The following is a 21,452-nucleotide window of genomic DNA, read 5'->3' on the forward strand; positions in this document are numbered from 1 at the left end:
CCGATTCGGTAATGAGGCATACCTTCCCATTGATTCAATCAATAGGAAGGTATGCCTCATTACCGAATCGGTAAATACCGATTCGGTAATTACCGAATGTCTCCGATTCGGTAATATTTACCAAATGATTACCTACATACGAGTTACCACTTCAAAAACACCGAATCGGTAAAGTTCGGTATTTAAGAAGTGGTAACTTGTATGCTACCTACATATGGCCCTTAATCACTAAACAGTACGAAATCCTTGGGTCTATTACAAAAATCAGAGAGTGTGGCGAACCACTACTAGATAGTTTGTAAACAAAAACATGAACAATACAGAACCAATGATTATACGCCACAGAACTTGCTGTCGGCACTTCCCTTTTCAGGACGAAATCCCTCACTCACCAGAGTTGACATTCTTCATCATATGGGATTCTCTTCCCAGAGGAAAAACCTAGTTCCTCTGGGGGCTACAACCCCCTCTCTGACAGGGAGGAGCTCAGGGATGTTTTGAATAGCTGGTAGGATATTCTAGATCCACATATCAAGACACAGCTGTGTGAATAAGGGCGCAGTGCAAAGAAACAAAAAGTGTGAGGATAGTGAGGTTAAAACTAGCCTAAAGAGCGTAAAAAGAATACTTTATTTAGATACACCCCTTACCAGGATTAAAAAACTGTGCACCAGCGGTACGGATTTAAACCGCGACAGTGAGATAGAAAATAATGGTCAACATGTTTCAGCTATAAACCTATATGTAGGCGAGGCTTTCGTCAGGACCTATGATGCTGCAGCTAGATCAGTGTAAGTGATACAACAAAAAAGTATACAAGGACAGAAACTGTTCTTAATCTGTCTGTTTCATAGGGAAGAGTTACCTATTATCAAAAAGAAGAATCAAAACAGAATTGATTCATACCGGTAATCATAAACATATAGTACAGGTTGAAAACTGGTTGTGTAAAGTGAAACAAAAAAGTGCCTTACCCGCCACTGCTGGGTAAGCAACCACACCTCTACCTGGTGACAGCTCAGGAAAGGAGCACCGCTCTGCAAAAAACGGTGAACATTTTTATTAACATATCATGTCCCAAAAGTAGCCAAGGGTTATGACATCAATATCAATTTTCCAGAGAGGCATGTGTTAGGGAGCAAATTTAAAACAAAGGAGACACAAGGGGCACATGCCATTAAACATAGAAACCAAAGATGTCGAAGGAGATCTGCCAAATGACTCAAAAGGGAGCCTGGATGACTCCATTGTGAAACCCACCGTGAGGACTCAGAGAGAATTACAACCTCATGGGTGAGGGACCTTAGAGTGTATAAAAAATGTTCATATGGCCCTTATAGTAAACCAAACTCAGAAGGCAGATTAGTAATACACAACCATTCGCTGAAAGAAGAGCAGCAAACCAACAAGCCAATGCCCAAAGCTCAAATAGGCAACGTCAGGTCAGAAAGCGCCGGTCCAGGTAACAAACAAGCGTGTTGCTTGTACTCAGATCCATTATTTATCACTTGCCCCAAGTCTATATCTCAATGATGCACATCTGAACGTCCAATTCTCATGCATTCACTAAGGGTTTAACCAATGCGATAATCAAAATCTTTCTGTCACCACCAGTTCTCTTAAAAACAATCAAGGAGCCTTTTGACTAGCGCTGCTCAAAGGCACTCCTCGATAATACAGTCAACTCTTGCTTGGGCAAAATGCTTTTGCCAGGACATGCACACTGGTAGTCATGCAGTTCTAATCATTGCTACTGAAACGAAGATGAGAACTGGTTCCGAAGCACACTTCCTCCCTTGGTTCAGCCGGAAGTCTCTGCACTGCTTCAGAGTCAGAATTGCGCTAATCACAAGCGCGTGACTCAGGGCACGATCTGTATGAGATGGCGGTTGTAACTCCTGAAGTCTCACAAGATGTTGCAGCGCATGACCTGCAACTTGAAAACAATGATGTTAAACGCTGCCTGCATTGGAGTGCATTAGTGTCTGGTACGTACTGTATATTTAATTTAGGCTCATACGAACCAAGGTACTTTAAGGCTCATGCGAGCATTTTCCAAGGCTATTTATTAATGCCATAATAGTGTCCCTATGCAGGAAGAGCAGGCACTTGCTGCACTACTGGTTTTAGCATTCCTGACATTAATCAAACGTGTGGCGCAGAGTAGCATCCTGACACAGAGTGCAAGCATACCGGACCCTTAGCTCTCACACCTCGTGTCTCACATAACTTCGTAATCCTACTAGGCATAAGTAAAGTGCACATATTGTCATGGCATACATTACAGAGCACTTTGGTCTGAGGACGTTCTATCTGGGGATGGCCTGACGGACCATGATACCGCATGAAGAGAAAGAAAGCTCAGCTGTAGTACCATCCCTCATAAAATAAGTGCTGGTGCTTAGCACCGGATACCACTGGCACAAATTAAGCACTGACGCTCTTCAATATGGAAAAACCCTTTGTAGGAGTCCAGCGCAGGCTGGATTTCCATGACTGCCACCTTGCTATGAATCAGCCTTAAGGTTGTTTTTTTTTGTTGATGGCATGAGTCTATACTGTAAAACGTTTTCCCTCATTTAAGAGATTTCCTGCAAAGGACGATATTAATAAAATGGAAAGTTAACATGAGCACCTGTGTAACAGAAACTAAGGAGTATCAAGGTATGGGGGCCTGCCCTTCACCTCCTTCCTCATGACTCTTAGGTAAGGCTGACCTGCTCTTACACCACAATTTATTTCTGGAATTCATACAGGCTACTGACTTGTGCATGTAAACCTAGGGCCGGCGCTGGGCTTGGGCAGTGTGGACCGCTGCCCAGGGCCCTGCCGTCGGCCCACCAACTTGGGGCCTTGCACCAATGCGACACAGTGAGGGCACGGCATAAAAGGTGCCTCTCTGCAAGTGTGCAACCTTAGGGGGGCCTCTCCCCTGGCCTCACTGCTATGTGTAGTGAGACGAACCCCGGAGGGCAGTCAGAGTTGCAAGAAAGCACATTCCTCAGTTTTGTCCTGCAATTAGGCTTCCTCCCCCCACCCACGCAGGGTCCCTAGCAGTATTATCCCTCTCTGGAAATAAGCATCCCTCACACCTTCAGCCCTTGATGAGCTGTTAAGAGGTGCTTGTATGTAGCTGAGAGGTAGGGCTGCATCTTCAGGAGCAGGGGCATCTATTGAGATGTAGACAGCCCTGAAGGGGTCAAGTCTGTGCAAATTAGAGGGGTCTCGCACATTCCTCTTCTGTCCAGGGCCCCAAATATCCTAGAACCGGCCCTGTGTAAACCTATACATTGTGAATCTAATCACCAAATAATGTTCATTGGTAGGGTGACCCTTGCTGTTGCATTTACAGTTTGGTTGTTGTAAGTTGATGGAGGAGCACATTGTTATAATATACATCAGTGCCCATTCTAAGGGGCATATTTACAAGGGCATTGCCACACAGGAACCTCAATTTTAACCATGTTCCTGTGGTGCAATGCCCTGTTCCATAGTTACGTAGTGGCGTTAAGCCACTTTTTGTGGCTTAATGCCGCTTTGTAAACATGGTACCCTTTCAAGCAGGTAGCTGTGTGAAAGGAGCATGAAATGACTGTTGCTCTGGGCATTCCATCGCAACAGCCATTGCTTTTTGATGCCGTCCCAGATTTACAAAGATGTATATGTCTGTGGCAGCGCCAAAAACTGATGCTATGCAACAGCAAAGAGTTCTGTCAACCTACCTGACCTCTTGCCGCCTCAGGTAGGTTGATAGACCTCCTGTTCCTACGATAACTATTTCGGTGATTCCCTCAGCCATACCTCATGGGACATTTATCCCGATTTATATAGATTACTCTACTATAATAATTGGCACTACGTCGGATTGAGAGGCCTCTACACTGTACTAGCACTCACTGCTCTTTCATATTGGTCCTGAAGAAGCGCAAAGGATCTCTCCCTAAGACCACCAACTGCGTGAAACATGTTGACCTTCAGCATGTCCACTATGGGTATGGCATTTGTCTAGCTACTGAGGGTCAGTACCACCCTCAAGCAGCACAACCTTCGGGTTTTACTAATTACAGAGGGGTTATTCCTTATTAAATTCACTAGCCACCCCTCCAGCCATTTTGTAACCTTACACTAGGACACCACTGCCACTCTGACCCGCACACACCCTTATGGCTATATCACTTAAATGATCTCCGCTAAAGTGACCCTTCGGGGGACCCGTAGGGCAATGCAGCACCAGCCCGACGCGGAGCAACACCCAATGATGAAGCATGACATCCTTTGGTGTGTGTGAGGGCATCAAGACAAGGACACACTATCCCCAGACACGACAGTTTGAGAATGACTCCAGCCTTTAACTTGCTATTATACTTCTCTCTTGGTGGAACTGCATTCCACGAGCTGCAACTCTAGTTTTCAGGAGCACGAGTCACTGGACTTATATCCTGCTCCTTGTACCCCCTCCATCTTTTTTGTGATATTAGAGCATTGCACCACTAGAGGGCAGAATGTTCTAACAAATAAAACAAAGGCCTCACAGAGCCTGTGGGGACTGAAATCCCCTCGGGCTCCTTGAGGCCTTTCTTAAACAATGGATTGTTGATGCTAGGGCTTCTACCAGCCATTAGAAACCTGGAGCACTCCATTGTTTTCAATGGAGCTCCCAACATGCGAATGCTCTGATATAGTCTTAGAGGCTGCCATTGCGGGCTCTACTGGACATTAAAGGCCCGCTCCAGCATTAAAGGCCCGAGCTGAAGGCGAGCAATTACACTCAGGATGCGACATGAACAGGTGAGCGCTGCCTTCTTCTCCCCATCATTGTCAATTCATGTAAGAATGAGGCTTGTACACATAGTGGGCGGTAGAAGAAGATTTAATCTCCATAAAGGCAGCTTAGACAACCACCTTGATAGAAAATGCCAAGTCAGCTCAACCGTCGCCTCAGAATCACCAAAAGGAATCTTAACCAACACTCCTATTAGAAGTTCCACATAACTAGAACCCTACAGAGCCCACTATGGAGGCCCTTAAGGCTATTAGAACATACCATCCCTAAAGGGAAGAATGATCTAATTTGTAAAACAAAGGCCTCACGGAGCCGGAGGGGGTTGAAATCCCCTCGGGCTCCATAAGGTCTTTGTTCACAGCAACAGCTGTGAAAGGAAAACATTAGAATGTTGATGCTCCAGACTTCTACCATCCATTAGAAGCCCTGAGCATGCCACTATTTTCAATGCATCTCCCAACATTTCAATGTTCTAGTATAGCCTCCTACTGGCCATTAAAGGCCTGCTCCAGTGTTAAAAGCCTGAGCCAAAGGTGAGGGACTATAACAAGGGAGCAGGCCTTTAATGGCTGGTAGAGCCCGCTATGAGGGCTCTAAGACTTTTAGAACATTCTGCCCCCAGAGAGCAGAATGTTCTAATTTGTAAAAACAAAGGCCTCTCAGAGCCCGAGGGGGCTTAAATCCCTTAGGGCCCAAGCGGCCTTTATTTGCAGCAACAGCTGTGAAAAGAATAAAAACACTGGTGTGTTGGCATGCGGGCTTCTACCAGCCAGTAGAAGCCCAGAGCACTTCATTTCCTTTAACAAAGCGGTCAACATTACAATGTTCTAATTTACCTTAAAACTTTACAATTCGATATCTCCAGTTCCACTAATTGGATTGTTGTCGTTTTGGTCTTGTTTGACTTATTAGAATGTAATTTATTTTTCTAAACCTGGTGTGGGATCTTTTTTGTGGTGTTTTAAATGTTTTTACTGTTTGAAGTGTCTCGCAAATACTTTACACATTGCCTCCCTGTTAAGCCTGACTGCTCTGTGCCAGCTACCTCAGGGTGAGAACAGGTTAATTTGGGGTTTGCTTGTGTCTTTCCCTGACTAGGATTGTGGTTGCTGCTTGACCAGGGCTCACACCCCAGTCAACTAGCAACCCAATTTCTAACACCAACCAAGCATACATACAAGGGATACTTTAAGCTTAGGGCATGAGCCAATATGTGAGCATATGTATCTTCAACATCACTACAGTACAGTCTGTTATCTGAGGCATTGTTTAGCTTTTGGAATCAGTTCTCCCCAAATGTAAGGACACTTGTGTCTTTATCAGTATTAGTGCAATTGATGTATATCAACGGATGAAATTTGGGACATCCTTAAATTAGTGCAAAAGGAGCAGCAGAGAAGATGGGATTAAACAGCAGTATATCATGTATGACAGAAATGAGACTATGTAAAGCCGATGTAGGAACATCATCAGACATGTGCAGAAAATCAGCCTCATTGTGATGGTAGTAGCCTAATCAGTATCCAACTTCAAGTCAAAGGATTTACGCTTTACTTTGGTGTAATATATTGTGCGAAGAAATGTATGGTGTAGAAGCCTGCAACTTACTGTCTAGTAAAAATATATTTGTCTGTGAGCAACAGAAAACGAAAATTGCTCATTGGTCAATATGGACTCAAGATCTCATTCCCAGTGTCACCTGGCTGACAGCATCCCCCTAACCTTGTTTTAATTAAACTTGAACTGATGAAGGAACCAGTAGATAGGAATTCCATAAGCAGTGACCTGCAGAAGTACAGGGCGCATCTGAGTCTCTGCCTGATAAGAGGGAGAACAAGATTCCAACATATTTTGAATTTGGAAATTCAAAAACAAGTCCTGTGACATTATTTCGCCAAGTGCCTTAAACTGGGAAAGCAAGAAGAAGGTGACCACCACCTCTCGGCCAGATATCTTTTGTACATAGCAGCTAAAACTGAAGACGCTGGTGGAGCGCCTTTGGTTAGAAGGATAAAGACACGCGTGGACTATATTCCAATGGGCGTTCAGGTGAGTGCACTTTTTCACTGCCTCCAATAGTTGCTCGGTGATGCCAGACCCAATTAGGAGCTGCTATGGTATTCACATGGGTTGCTAGTCTAGGCATCAGTCCAGCCATGACAATGGTGAGATATGGATATGCTCTCTACTTTTGGATATGGGGATATGGAGATGCCTCTCTACTTTAAAATGAGGATTGTGTTAGATAGTTCTAGTTTTTACCAATGTGTGCCTGGCCATGTAATCTATAGTTCACGATCTAGTAGGTCACAGCCATTCCTATCATATTGTGACATTATCATCTCCCAGCTCAACCTCAAGTTACTTATCTGCCCATACAAGCCTGAAAAAGATTTCTGTTCCAAAAAAAGGCTTCGTTCAGAGGGATGAGAACCTCAATAAAAACGTAGAGGTTTCAAGGGAGAACCCCCATTTTAGTAAGCACCATGGGGACAATTTACAGAGGCAGCTATGAGTATGTAAACTAGAAATTCTGAGTGAGGGATCAAAATCTCATGATCAAGTTTAGGATGCAAATTAAGCCTCCCGATCCATAATTCGCTCAAATCACACTTTTTTCATCACAATTAATCTGCTCCCCTAAGTATGGCACTGAGGTAGCACACCACTGAAATGGATTACTCAAACTTTTCTGCCTAGACATGTGAGAATGCTTTCTATCTGAAGTGCCTAGTGCATAGTTTTAATTGGATTTTGAGCAATAAGTGAGTTTTCTTCCATGGGCCATCCCTATTATCACACTGCTTAACACTAGTCTGTTAGCAATAATGTTCGCGTTTGCACATGCAATGTTGCAGGTGAGAAGAATTAAAAATTTGCGACCATTCGTGACAAGAATTTTCAATTCTATTAAGGACAACGGAGGCGAGGATTATGCTTCTCATTTCTTTACTAGAAGCTCACAGCAGCCAATGAAAACACAAATAGAAAACCATGTGATAACCATAGAGTCCCAGGGTACATAAGGTCCCTGCATGAACAAAGAGTCCTCTTTTTTTGTAAACATAACAGTTAAGTCCATTCACGACCTGCTCCTGAAGGATCATCGGTAGACCAGGACTTCTTCAACCAAGAACTGGGGCCCAACGGGGCTGCAAGCTTGAACTGATCCCGGTCCAGGTAACTCCCTCTTGCGCAAACCAAAGTACTGCATACCATCCAATCTCAGCTGAACCCTACTCAGGCTTCATTTGCTATCAGTCCCTGAAATAAAAGAAGGACAACCCGTAAAAGCCATTCCAATCATTCGGTAAAGGTCAACATTACATAACCAGCACAAAAGAAGGGGGGTAACAATCAACTTATGCAATATAAGAGCATGAATAAACATACATATCTGAGCAATAAAATGTCTTCCGGGTGGGATAATCCTCGCCTCCGTTGTCCTTAATACAATTGAAAATTCTTGTCACGAATGTTCGCACATTTTTAATTCTATGTCAGGACCGGAGGCTCCGATTATGCTTGTTCAAAGCTTAGCCACCACAACAGAAGCTACATCCACAATAGGCTTATAATAAAATGCTTTGAAAAGTATGCTCAGTAGACCAATCAGCTGCGTGCATGATTTCTGCCAGGCTAACGCCTGATGAATATGCTTTCGAGGCCATAGCTCCTCGGGCTGAATGTGCCCTAAACTTGGAAAAATCTATCCCTGCTTCATCCATAAGCCAGCGCATCCAACGAGACAAGGTAGCCGGAGCCACCGGGCGAAAAGGTTTCTGCAGAGCAATCAACAATTGACCTTGCATATCAATACGAAATTCTGCGGTACTCACCTCATAATCTTTAATGCATTGTACCACGCACAGCTTGGGATTATTCGGAAAAGCTGGGTAAGTGACGGATGCAGTGTTGAATTTAGTTCGTCTGGACAGGATAAAGGTTACTCCTTCTGGGAAATATCTACGCCCCGCTAAATCCAATGCCCGTACGTCGGGGCTCTTTTACAATAGACCAGACATAGTAACATTGTCAACTTAGCAGAGAGTTGCTTATGGGGTAAGTATTTATTTGAGGGCCAAGCTTCCATGAATTTAAGGACAACGGAGACATCCCACAACTGAGAATATTTAGGAAGTGGGGGTTTCACCATTCGAATGCCTCTAAGCAGCTTACACACTAATGGATGTTCACCTATGGGTTTGCCCTCTAAAGGCAGATGACCTGTCGATATGGCGGAACGAAAGTTATTGACTGTTCTGTATGCCAAACCTGAGGACGCCATAGAGGCCAGAAAATTTACCACTAACGAGACATGTGCTGTAGAGGGATCCACGTCCCATTGAGAGCACCAATCACACCATCTCTCCCAAGAGGAAGCATATCTCCAATGTGTGTTGGCTGACCAGGCCTCTGTGATAAATCTGTCAGCCTCGCGAGAAAGGCCTGGGATTTTCCATCTGTCCCTGAAACCCGCCAGGCCACTAGAGGAAGTTGGCCCGATATCATCAATGGATGAGGATTCTGTCGAGAGTCCAACAATAGGTTCTCCATCCGGGGAAGAAGAACTGGGACTGCACAACACATTTCTAGTACGACCGGGAACCACGCCTGTGCTCTCCACAGAGGAGTGATCAAGACGAGTTCCGCCCGATAAACCCTGGCTCGTGCTAGCACCCTGGGGATCATCATAAACGGGGCAAAAGCGTAACATAGGTCCTGCGGCCATTCCTGTAGGAATGCATCTGTGGCCAGAGTCTCTGGGTCCGGCCTCTAACTGAAAAATTGAGGAACCTGCCTGTTGAGGCGAGATGCAAACAAGTCTATCCGACAGGTGACTCAGGTTTTGAAATACTCGGGGAGACAGCATCCAGTCGCTGAAATCCTGTAGATGGCGGGAGTGCTAATCTGCCACCTCGTTGTTGCAGCCCGGTAGATATTCCGCTACTAACGAGATTCTGTTATGAAGACAGTAGTGCCAAAAATCTTTGGCAATTTCCGCCCACATTTGGGACCTGGTACCGCCCAGTTGGTTGACATACCGAACTGCCGATATGTTGTCCATCCAAAGAAGAATACAACAGTCCGTCTTCTGAGGAGAAAGACATCGGATTGCAAAGGAACCAGCCAATAGTTCCAGGCAGTTGATATGTAACCGTAGCTCTTCCGGCGACCAACGACCACCCGTGGACAACTGGCCGCAATGGGCACCCCAACCCCACCGGCTGGCATCGGATTCGATTATCACATCCGGGGCTGATCCGAATAGCGCTCCGCCGTTCCAGGCCTCCATGTGGTTTAAATACCAGTTCATCTCCAGCCTCGCCTCGTCTGAGAGGGGAATCTGTTCTGAGTAACTGAGGCCTCTTTGGAGATGGCGGATTTTTAGCCGCTGCCGGGCTCGGTAGTGAAGGGGGCCCGAGAAGATCGCCTGAATGGAAGATGCCAACAAACCCACTATACGGGCCAATGATCTCAGGGAGATCGTCTGCTGTGAAGTGTAGACTTCAGTTCCCGTTTGATACTCCTGATTTTTTGCATCGGAAGCAGAAGCTGGCAAGTCACCGAATTGACGAGGAAACCGAGAAACTCGAGTGACTGGGACGGAGACAGTACTGACTTCTGTGGATTCACAATGAACCCCAAATTCTGTAACAGGTTGATCGCCCAAGTGAGATGTACTTGAAATAACTGGGGTATTGTTGCCAAAATGATAATGTTGTCCAGATATATTATGAGGCGGACCCCCGCGCTCTGAGGGACTCTACCACCGGCCTCAGAAGCTTTGTGAAGCACCAAGGTGCTGACGACAGGCCGAACGGGAGGACTTTGTACTTGTAGCAAACTCCTTGCCACAAAAATTGGAGAAACCGATGATGAGGGGGAAAGATGGGAATGGATAAATACGCATCCTTCAGGTCCAGCCGGACCATCCAGTCCCCTTCTTGGAGGAGATTGTGTAATAGATGGATACCTTCCATCTTGAAGTGTCTGTAAATAATCCACAAATTGAAATCTTTGAGGTTTAAAACCAGTCTGGATCCACCCCCTTTCTTCTCCACTAGAAAGACATTGCTTAGAAAACCCTGAGGGTGAAGAGAGGAAACCACTATCGTGCCCTTCCTTACTAAGGACATGATCTCTGCTGAGATAAAGGTCTGATCTCTTTGGGAAAAAGACAGGGGGGAGGGCGAATGCTCTGTGTTGGGGAATCGTACAGCTCTAGCTTGTACCCTTGCACAGTCTCTAATACCCATGCATCTTGAGAGATCTCGCGCCAGTTGCTGAGAAAACAGCCTACTCTGCCCCCCAATTGCACCTCGGAATAAGGAATCAGGCTCACCTGAGTTTCCGGCATCATGTTGATTGCTGGAGTTGCCACCAAATCTGCCACCCTTGCGAAACCTGTTCCTGGCTCGTCGAGTAGGGTAGAAGGAGGAGGTATTGGAGTTGTCTTGATAACCTCCTCTCTGGCCACGCTGGGCGCCTTGAGAATTCCCTCGGCCGAACAAGCTCCCACGAAACCATCCGGCCCTGCCAAAAACCGGGCGGAACGCCCGTCTGAGTGAGCCTTGGGCCTTATCCAGCCCGCTGAAGGTGGCCACAAACTTGGTCAGTTCCTTCAAGAAGGGTTGCCCAAACAAAAGGCCTTGAGCCAGGGGCCCTGATTACGATGTGGCTAACTCGGCCAAAAAACAATCAAGGAGCCTTTTGACTAGCGCTGCTCAAAGGCACTCCTCGATAATACAGTCAACTCTTGCTTGGGCAAAATGCTTTTGCCAGGACATGCACACTGGTAGTCATGCAGTTCTAATCATTGCTACTGAAACGAAGATGAGAACTGGTTCCGAAGCACACTTCCTCCCTTGGTTCAGCCGGAAGTCTCTGCACTGCTTCAGAGTCAGAATTGCGCTAATCACAAGCGCGTGACTCAGGGCACGATCTGTATGAGATGGCGGTTGTAACTCCTGAAGTCTCACAAGATGTTGCAGCGCATGACCTGCAACTTGAAAACAATGATGTTAAACGCTGCCTGCATTGGAGTGCATTAGTGTCTGGTACGTACTGTATATTTAATTTAGGCTCATACGAACCAAGGTACTTTAAGGCTCATGCAAGCATTTTCCAAGGCTATTTATTAATGCCATAATAGTGTCCCTATGCAGGAAGAGCAGGCACTTGCTGCACTACTGGTTTTAGCATTCCTGACATTAATCAAACGTGTGGCGCAGAGTAGCATCCTGACACAGAGTGCAAGCATACCGGACCCTTAGCTCTCACACCTCGTGTCTCACATAACTTCGTAATCCTACTAGGCATAAGTAAAGTGCACATATTGTCATGGCATACATTACAGAGCACTTTGGTCTGAGGACGTTCTATCTGGGGATGGCCTGACGGACCATGATACCGCATGAAGAGAAAGAAAGCTCAGCTGTAGTACCATCCCTCATAAAATAAGTGCTGGTGCTTAGCACCGGATACCACTGGCACAAATTAAGCACTGACGCTCTTCAATATGGAAAAACCCTTTGTAGGATTCCAGCGCAGGCTGGATTTCCATGACTGCCACCTTGCTATGAATCAGCCTTAAGGTTGTTTTTTTTTGTTGATGGCATGAGTCTATACTGTAAAACGTTTTCCCTCATTTAAGAGATTTCCTGCAAAGGACGATATTAATAAAATGGAAAGTTAACATGAGCACCTGTGTAACAGAAACTAAGGAGTATCAAGGTATGGGGGCCTGCCCTTCACCTCCTTCCTCATGACTCTTAGGTAAGGCTGACCTGCTCTTACACCACAATTTATTTCTGGAATTCATACAGGCTACTGACTTGTGCATGTAAACCTAGGGCCGGCGCTGGGCTTGGGCAGTGTGGACCGCTGCCCAGGGCCCTGCCGTCGGCCCACCAACTTGGGGCCTTGCACCAATGCGACACAGTGAGGGCACGGCATAAAAGGTGCCTCTCTGCAAGTGTGCAACCTTAGGGGGGCCTCTCCCCTGGCCTCACTGCTATGTGTAGTGAGACGAACCCCGGAGGGCAGTCAGAGTTGCAAGAAAGCACATTCCTCAGTTTTGTCCTGCAATTAGGCTTCCTCCCCCCACCCACGCAGGGTCCCTAGCAGTATTATCCCTCTCTGGAAATAAGCATCCCTCACACCTTCAGCCCTTGATGAGCTGTTAAGAGGTGCTTGTATGTAGCTGAGAGGTAGGGCTGCATCTTCAGGAGCAGGGGCATCTATTGAGATGTAGACAGCCCTGAAGGGGTCAAGTCTGTGCAAATTAGAGGGGTCTCGCACATTCCTCTTCTGTCCAGGGCCCCAAATATCCTAGAACCGGCCCTGTGTAAACCTATACATTGTGAATCTAATCACCAAATAATGTTCATTGGTAGGGTGACCCTTGCTGTTGCATTTACAGTTTGGTTGTTGTAAGTTGATGGAGGAGCACATTGTTATAATATACATCAGTGCCCATTCTAAGGGGCATATTTACAAGGGCATTGCCACACAGGAACCTCAATTTTAACCATGTTCCTGTGGTGCAATGCCCTGTTCCATAGTTACGTAGTGGCGTTAAGCCACTTTTTGTGGCTTAATGCCGCTTTGTAAACATGGTACCCTTTCAAGCAGGTAGCTGTGTGAAAGGAGCATGAAATGACTGTTGCTCTGGGCATTCCATCGCAACAGCCATTGCTTTTTGATGCCGTCCCAGATTTACAAAGATGTATATGTCTGTGGCAGCGCCAAAAACTGATGCTATGCAACAGCAAAGAGTTCTGTCAACCTACCTGACCTCTTGCCGCCTCAGGTAGGTTGATAGACCTCCTGTTCCTACGATAACTATTTCGGTGATTCCCTCAGCCATACCTCATGGGACATTTATCCCGATTTATATAGATTACTCTACTATAATAATTGGCACTACGTCGGATTGAGAGGCCTCTACACTGTACTAGCACTCACTGCTCTTTCATATTGGTCCTGAAGAAGCGCAAAGGATCTCTCCCTAAGACCACCAACTGCGTGAAACATGTTGACCTTCAGCATGTCCACTATGGGTATGGCATTTGTCTAGCTACTGAGGGTCAGTACCACCCTCAAGCAGCACAACCTTCGGGTTTTACTGATTACAGAGGGGTTATTCCTTATTAAATTCACTAGCCACCCCTCCAGCCATTTTGTAACCTTACACTAGGACACCACTGCCACTCTGACCCGCACACACCCTTATGGCTATATCACTTAAATGATCTCCGCTAAAGTGACCCTTCGGGGGACCCGTAGGGCAATGCAGCACCAGCCCGACGCGGAGCAACACCCAATGATGAAGCATGACATCCTTTGGTGTGTGTGAGGGCATCAAGACAAGGACACACTATCCCCAGACACGACAGTTTGAGAATGACTCCAGCCTTTAACTTGCTATTATACTTCTCTCTTGGTGGAACTGCATTCCACGAGCTGCAACTCTAGTTTTCAGGAGCACGAGTCACTGGACTTATATCCTGCTCCTTGTACCCCCTCCATCTTTTTTGTGATATTAGAGCATTGCACCACTAGAGGGCAGAATGTTCTAACAAATAAAACAAAGGCCTCACAGAGCCTGTGGGGACTGAAATCCCCTCGGGCTCCTTGAGGCCTTTCTTAAACAATGGATTGTTGATGCTAGGGCTTCTACCAGCCATTAGAAACCTGGAGCACTCCATTGTTTTCAATGGAGCTGCCAACATGCGAATGCTCTGATATAGTCTTAGAGGCTGCCATTGCGGGCTCTACTGGACATTAAAGGCCCGCTCCAGCATTAAAGGCCCGAGCTGAAGGCGAGCAATTACACTCAGGATGCGACATGAACAGGTGAGCGCTGCCTTCTTCTCCCCATCATTGTCAATTCATGTAAGAATGAGGCTTGTACACATAGTGGGCGGTAGAAGAAGATTTAATCTCCATAAAGGCAGCTTAGACAACCACCTTGATAGAAAATGCCAAGTCAGCTCAACCGTCGCCTCAGAATCACCAAAAGGAATCTTAACCAACACTCCTATTAGAAGTTCCACATAACTAGAACCCTACAGAGCCCACTATGGAGGCCCTTAAGGCTATTAGAACATACCATCCCTAAAGGGAAGAATGATCTAATTTGTAAAACAAAGGCCTCACGGAGCCGGAGGGGGTTGAAATCCCCTCGGGCTCCATAAGGTCTTTGTTCACAGCAACAGCTGTGAAAGGAAAACATTAGAATGTTGATGCTCCAGACTTCTACCATCCATTAGAAGCCCTGAGCATGCCACTATTTTCAATGCATCTCCCAACATTTCAATGTTCTAGTATAGCCTCCTACTGGCCATTAAAGGCCTGCTCCAGTGTTAAAAGCCTGAGCCAAAGGTGAGGGACTATAACAAGGGAGCAGGCCTTTAATGGCTGGTAGAGCCCGCTATGAGGGCTCTAAGACTTTTAGAACATTCTGCCCCCAGAGAGCAGAATGTTCTAATTTGTAAAAACAAAGGCCTCTCAGAGCCCGAGGGGGCTTAAATCCCTTAGGGCCCAAGCGGCCTTTATTTGCAGCAACAGCTGTGAAAAGAATAAAAACACTGGTGTGTTGGCATGCGGGCTTCTACCAGCCAGTAGAAGCCCAGAGCACTTCATTTCCTTTAACAAAGCGGTCAACATTACAATGTTCTAATTTACCTTAAAACTTTACAATTCGATATCTCCAGTTCCACTAATTGGATTGTTGTCGTTTTGGTCTTGTTTGACTTATTAGAATGTAATTTATTTTTCTAAACCTGGTGTGGGATCTTTTTTGTGGTGTTTTAAATGTTTTTACTGTTTGAAGTGTCTCGCAAATACTTTACACATTGCCTCCCTGTTAAGCCTGACTGCTCTGTGCCAGCTACCTCAGGGTGAGAACAGGTTAATTTGGGGTTTGCTTGTGTCTTTCCCTGACTAGGATTGTGGTTGCTGCTTGACCAGGGCTCACACCCCAGTCAACTAGCAACCCAATTTCTAACACCAACCAAGCATACATACAAGGGATACTTTAAGCTTAGGGCATGAGCCAATATGTGAGCATATGTATCTTCAACATCACTACAGTACAGTCTGTTATCTGAGGCATTGTTTAGCTTTTGGAATCAGTTCTCCCCAAATGTAAGGACACTTGTGTCTTTATCAGTATTAGTGCAATTGATGTATATCAACGGATGAAATTTGGGACATCCTTAAATTAGTGCAAAAGGAGCAGCAGAGAAGATGGGATTAAACAGCAGTATATCATGTATGACAGAAATGAGACTATGTAAAGCCGATGTAGGAACATCATCAGACATGTGCAGAAAATCAGCCTCATTGTGATGGTAGTAGCCTAATCAGTATCCAACTTCAAGTCAAAGGATTTACGCTTTACTTTGGTGTAATATATTGTGCGAAGAAATGTATGGTGTAGAAGCCTGCAACTTACTGTCTAGTAAAAATATATTTGTCTGTGAGCAACAGAAAACGAAAATTGCTCATTGGTCAATATGGACTCAAGATCTCATTCCCAGTGTCACCTGGCTGACAGCATCCCCCTAACCTTGTTTTAATTAAACTTGAACTGATGAAGGAACCAGTAGATAGGAATTCCATAAGCAGTGACCTGCAGAAGTACAGGGCGCATCTGAGTCTCTGCCTGATAAGAGGGAGAACAAGATTCCAACATATTTTGAATTTGGAAATTCAAAAACAAGTCCTGTGACATTATTTCGCCAAGTGCCTTAAACTGGGAAAGCAAGAAGAAGGTGACCACCACCTCTCGGCCAGATATCTTTTGTACATAGCAGCTAAAACTGAAGACGCTGGTGGAGCGCCTTTGGTTAGAAGGATAAAGACACGCGTGGACTATATTCCAATGGGCGTTCAGGTGAGTGCACTTTTTCACTGCCTCCAATAGTTGCTCGGTGATGCCAGACCCAATTAGGAGCTGCTATGGTATTCACATGGGTTGCTAGTCTAGGCATCAGTCCAGCCATGACAATGGTGAGATATGGATATGCTCTCTACTTTTGGATATGGGGATATGGAGATGCCTCTCTACTTTAAAATGAGGATTGTGTTAGATAGTTCTAGTTTTTACCAATGTGTGCCTGGCCATGTAATCTATAGTTCACGATCTAGTAGGTCACAGCCATTCCTATCATATTGTGACATTATCATCTCCCAGCTCAACCTCAAGTTACTTATCTGCCCATACAAGCCTGAAAAAGATTTCTGTTCCAAAAAAAGGCTTCGTTCAGAGGGATGAGAACCTCAATAAAAACGTAGAGGTTTCAAGGGAGAACCCCCATTTTAGTAAGCACCATGGGGACAATTTACAGAGGCAGCTATGAGTATGTAAACTAGAAATTCTGAGTGAGGGATCAAAATCTCATGATCAAGTTTAGGATGCAAATTAAGCCTCCCGATCCATAATTCGCTCAAATCACACTTTTTTCATCACAATTAATCTGCTCCCCTAAGTATGGCACTGAGGTAGCACACCACTGAAATGGATTACTCAAACTTTTCTGCCTAGACATGTGAGAATGCTTTCTATCTGAAGTGCCTAGTGCATAGTTTTAATTGGATTTTGAGCAATAAGTGAGTTTTCTTCCATGGGCCATCCCTATTATCACACTGCTTAACACTAGTCTGTTAGCAATAATGTTCGCGTTTGCACATGCAATGTTGCAGGTGAGAAGAATTAAAAATTTGCGACCATTCGTGACAAGAATTTTCAATTCTATTAAGGACAACGGAGGCGAGGATTATGCTTCTCATTTCTTTACTAGAAGCTCACAGCAGCCAATGAAAACACAAATAGAAAACCATGTGATAACCATAGAGTCCCAGGGTACATAAGGTCCCTGCATGAACAAAGAGTCCTCTTTTTTTGTAAACATAACAGTTAAGTCCATTCACGACCTGCTCCTGAAGGATCATCGGTAGACCAGGACTTCTTCAACCAAGAACTGGGGCCCAACGGGGCTGCAAGCTTGAACTGATCCCGGTCCAGGTAACTCCCTCTTGCGCAAACCAAAGTACTGCATACCATCCAATCTCAGCTGAACCCTACTCAGGCTTCATTTGCTATCAGTCCCTGAAATAAAAGAAGGACAACCCGTAAAAGCCATTCCAATCATTCGGTAAAGGTCAACATTACATAACCAGCACAAAAGAAGGGGGGTAACAATCAACTTATGCAATATACGAGCATGAATAAACATACATATCTGAGCAATAAAATGTCTTCCGGGTGGGATAATCCTCGCCTCCGTTGTCCTTAATACAATTGAAAATTCTTGTCACGAATGTTCGCACATTTTTAATTCTATGTCAGGACCGGAGGCTCCGATTATGCTTGTTCAAAGCTTAGCCACCACAACAGAAGCTACATCCACAATAGGCTTATAATAAAATGCTTTGAAAAGTATGCTCAGTAGACCAATCAGCTGCGTGCATGATTTCTGCCAGGCTAACGCCTGATGAATATGCTTTCGAGGCCATAGCTCCTCGGGCTGAATGTGCCCTAAACTTGGAAAAATCTATCCCTGCTTCATCCATAAGCCAGCGCATCCAACGAGACAAGGTAGCCGGAGCCACCGGGCGAAAAGGTTTCTGCAGAGCAATCAACAATTGACCTTGCATATCAATACGAAATTCTGCGGTACTCACCTCATAATCTTTAATGCATTGTACCACGCACAGCTTGGGATTATTCGGAAAAGCTGGGTAAGTGACGGATGCAGTGTTGAATTTAGTTCGTCTGGACAGGATAAAGGTTACTCCTTCTGGGAAATATCTACGCCCCGCTAAATCCAATGCCCGTACGTCGGGGCTCTTTTACAATAGACCAGACATAGTAACATTGTCAACTTAGCAGAGAGTTGCTTATGGGGTAAGTATTTATTTGAGGGCCAAGCTTCCATGAATTTAAGGACAACGGAGACATCCCACAACTGAGAATATTTAGGAAGTGGGGGTTTCACCATTCGAATGCCTCTAAGCAGCTTACACACTAATGGATGTTCACCTATGGGTTTGCCCTCTAAAGGCAGATGACCTGTCGATATGGCGGAACGAAAGTTATTGACTGTTCTGTATGCCAAACCTGAGGACGCCATAGAGGCCAGAAAATTTACCACTAACGAGACATGTGCTGTAGAGGGATCCACGTCCCATTGAGAGCACCAATCACACCATCTCTCCCAAGAGGAAGCATATCTCCAATGTGTGTTGGCTGACCAGGCCTCTGTGATAAATCTGTCAGCCTCGCGAGAAAGGCCTGGGATTTTCCATCTGTCCCTGAAACCCGCCAGGCCACTAGAGGAAGTTGGCCCGATATCATCAATGGATGAGGATTCTGTCGAGAGTCCAACAATAGGTTCTCCATCCGGGGAAGAAGAACTGGGACTGCACAACACATTTCTAGTACGACCGGGAACCACGCCTGTGCTCTCCACAGAGGAGTGATCAAGACGAGTTCCGCCCGATAAACCCTGGCTCGTGCTAGCACCCTGGGGATCATCATAAACGGGGCAAAAGCGTAACATAGGTCCTGCGGCCATTCCTGTAGGAATGCATCTGTGGCCAGAGTCTCTGGGTCCGGCCTCTAACTGAAAAATTGAGGAACCTGCCTGTTGAGGCGAGATGCAAACAAGTCTATCCGACAGGTGACTCAGGTTTTGAAATACTCGGGGAGACAGCATCCAGTCGCTGAAATCCTGTAGATGGCGGGAGTGCTAATCTGCCACCTCGTTGTTGCAGCCCGGTAGATATTCCGCTACTAACGAGATTCTGTTATGAAGACAGTAGTGCCAAAAATCTTTGGCAATTTCCGCCCACATTTGGGACCTGGTACCGCCCAGTTGGTTGACATACCGAACTGCCGATATGTTGTCCATCCAAAGAAGAATACAACAGTCCGTCTTCTGAGGAGAAAGACATCGGATTGCAAAGGAACCAGCCAATAGTTCCAGGCAGTTGATATGTAACCGTAGCTCTTCCGGCGACCAACGACCACCCGTGGACAACTGGCCGCAATGGGCACCCCAACCCCACCGGCTGGCATCGGATTCGATTATCACATCCGGGGCTGATCCGAATAGCGCTCCGCCGTTCCAGGCCTCCATGTGGTTTAAATACCAGTTCATCTCCAGCCTCGCCTCGTCTGAGAGGGGAATCTGTTCTGAGTAACTGAGGCCTCTTTGGAGATGGCGGATTTTTAGCCGCTGCCGGGCTCGGTAGTGAAGGGGGCCCGAGAAGATCGCCTGAATGGAAGATGCCAACAAACCCACTATACGGGCCAATGATCTCAGGGAGATCGTCTGCTGTGAAGTGTAGACTTCAGTTCCTGTTTGATACTCCTGATTTTTTGCATCGGAAGCAGAAGCTGGCAAGTCACCGAATTGACGAGGAAACCGAGAAACTCGAGTGACTGGGACGGAGACAGTACTGACTTCTGTGGATTCACAATGAACCCCAAATTCTGTAACAGGTTGATCGCCCAAGTGAGATGTACTTGAAATAACTGGGGTATTGTTGCCAAAATGATAATGTTGTCCAGATATATTATGAGGCGGACCCCCGCGCTCTGAGGGACTCTACCACCGGCCTCAGAAGCTTTGTGAAGCACCAAGGTGCTGACGACAGGCCGAACGGGAGGACTTTGTACTTGTAGCAAACTCCTTGCCACAAAAATTGGAGAAACCGATGATGAGGGGGAAAGATGGGAATGGATAAATACGCATCCTTCAGGTCCAGCCGGACCATCCAGTCCCCTTCTTGGAGGAGATTGTGTAATAGATGGATACCTTCCATCTTGAAGTGTCTGTAAATAATCCACAAATTGAAATCTTTGAGGTTTAAAACCAGTCTGGATCCACCCCCTTTCTTCTCCACTAGAAAGACATTGCTTAGAAAACCCTGAGGGTGAAGAGAGGAAACCACTATCGTGCCCTTCCTTACTAAGGACATGATCTCTGCTGAGATAAAGGTCTGATCTCTTTGGGAAAAAGACAGGGGGGAGGGCGAATGCTCTGTGTTGGGGAATCGTACAGCTCTAGCTTGTACCCTTGCACAGTCTCTAATACCCATGCATCTTGAGAGATCTCGCGCCAGTTGCTGAGAAAACAGCCTACTCTGCCCCCCAATTGCACCTCGGAATAAGGAATCAGGCTCACCTGAGTTTCCGGCATCATGTTGATTGCTGGAGTTGCCACCAAATCTGCCACCCTTGCGAAACCTGTTCCTGGCTCGTCGAGTAGGGTAGAAGAAGGAGGTATTGGAGTTGTCTTGATAACCTCCTCTCTGGCCACGCTGGGCGCCTTGAGAATTCCCTCGGCCGAACAAGCTCCCACGAAACCATCCGGCCCTGCCAAAAACCGGGCGGAACGCCCGTCTGAGTGAGCCTTGGGCCTTATCCAGCCCGCTGAAGGTGGCCACAAACTTGGTCAGTTCCTTCAAGAAGGGTTGCCCAAACAAAAGGCCTTGAGCCAGGGGCCCTGATTACGATGTGGCTAACTCGGCCAATTTGGGATCCAACTTTAATAGAATGGAACGGCGTTGTTCCGCTGACAGTGCACAGTTGGCATTGCCAAGTTGGCACATCGCTCTCTGAGCCCAACCAATCAGCTCATCCGGATCCACG

At 46.1% G+C, this 21,452-nt stretch overlaps 1 long non-coding RNA gene across 2 annotated transcripts in view; it reads right to left on the reverse strand.

Annotated features, from left to right (window-relative positions):
* Positions 1 to 7,717: 7,717 nt before the first annotated feature.
* LOC146870179 (uncharacterized) overlaps positions 7,718 to 21,452 on the reverse strand; it is a 485,442-nt gene continuing 471,707 nt past the window's right edge. Inside the window, exons 2-3 of one of the 2 annotated variants that reach the window (XR_014969777.1) lie at positions 17,729 to 17,903; positions 7,718 to 8,047 (exon numbers count right to left, since the gene is read on the reverse strand). This is a non-coding gene — a long non-coding RNA (uncharacterized LOC146870179). Of the gene's footprint in view, positions 8,048 to 17,573; positions 17,904 to 21,452 lie in introns of those variants that run through there. The other variant, XR_014969748.1, reaches the window with a different exon arrangement.

Source organism: Triturus cristatus, chromosome 1_1, assembly GCF_964204655.1.
Source record: "Triturus cristatus chromosome 1_1, aTriCri1.1, whole genome shotgun sequence".
NCBI classification, from domain to species: Eukaryota; Metazoa; Chordata; class Amphibia; order Caudata; family Salamandridae; genus Triturus; species Triturus cristatus.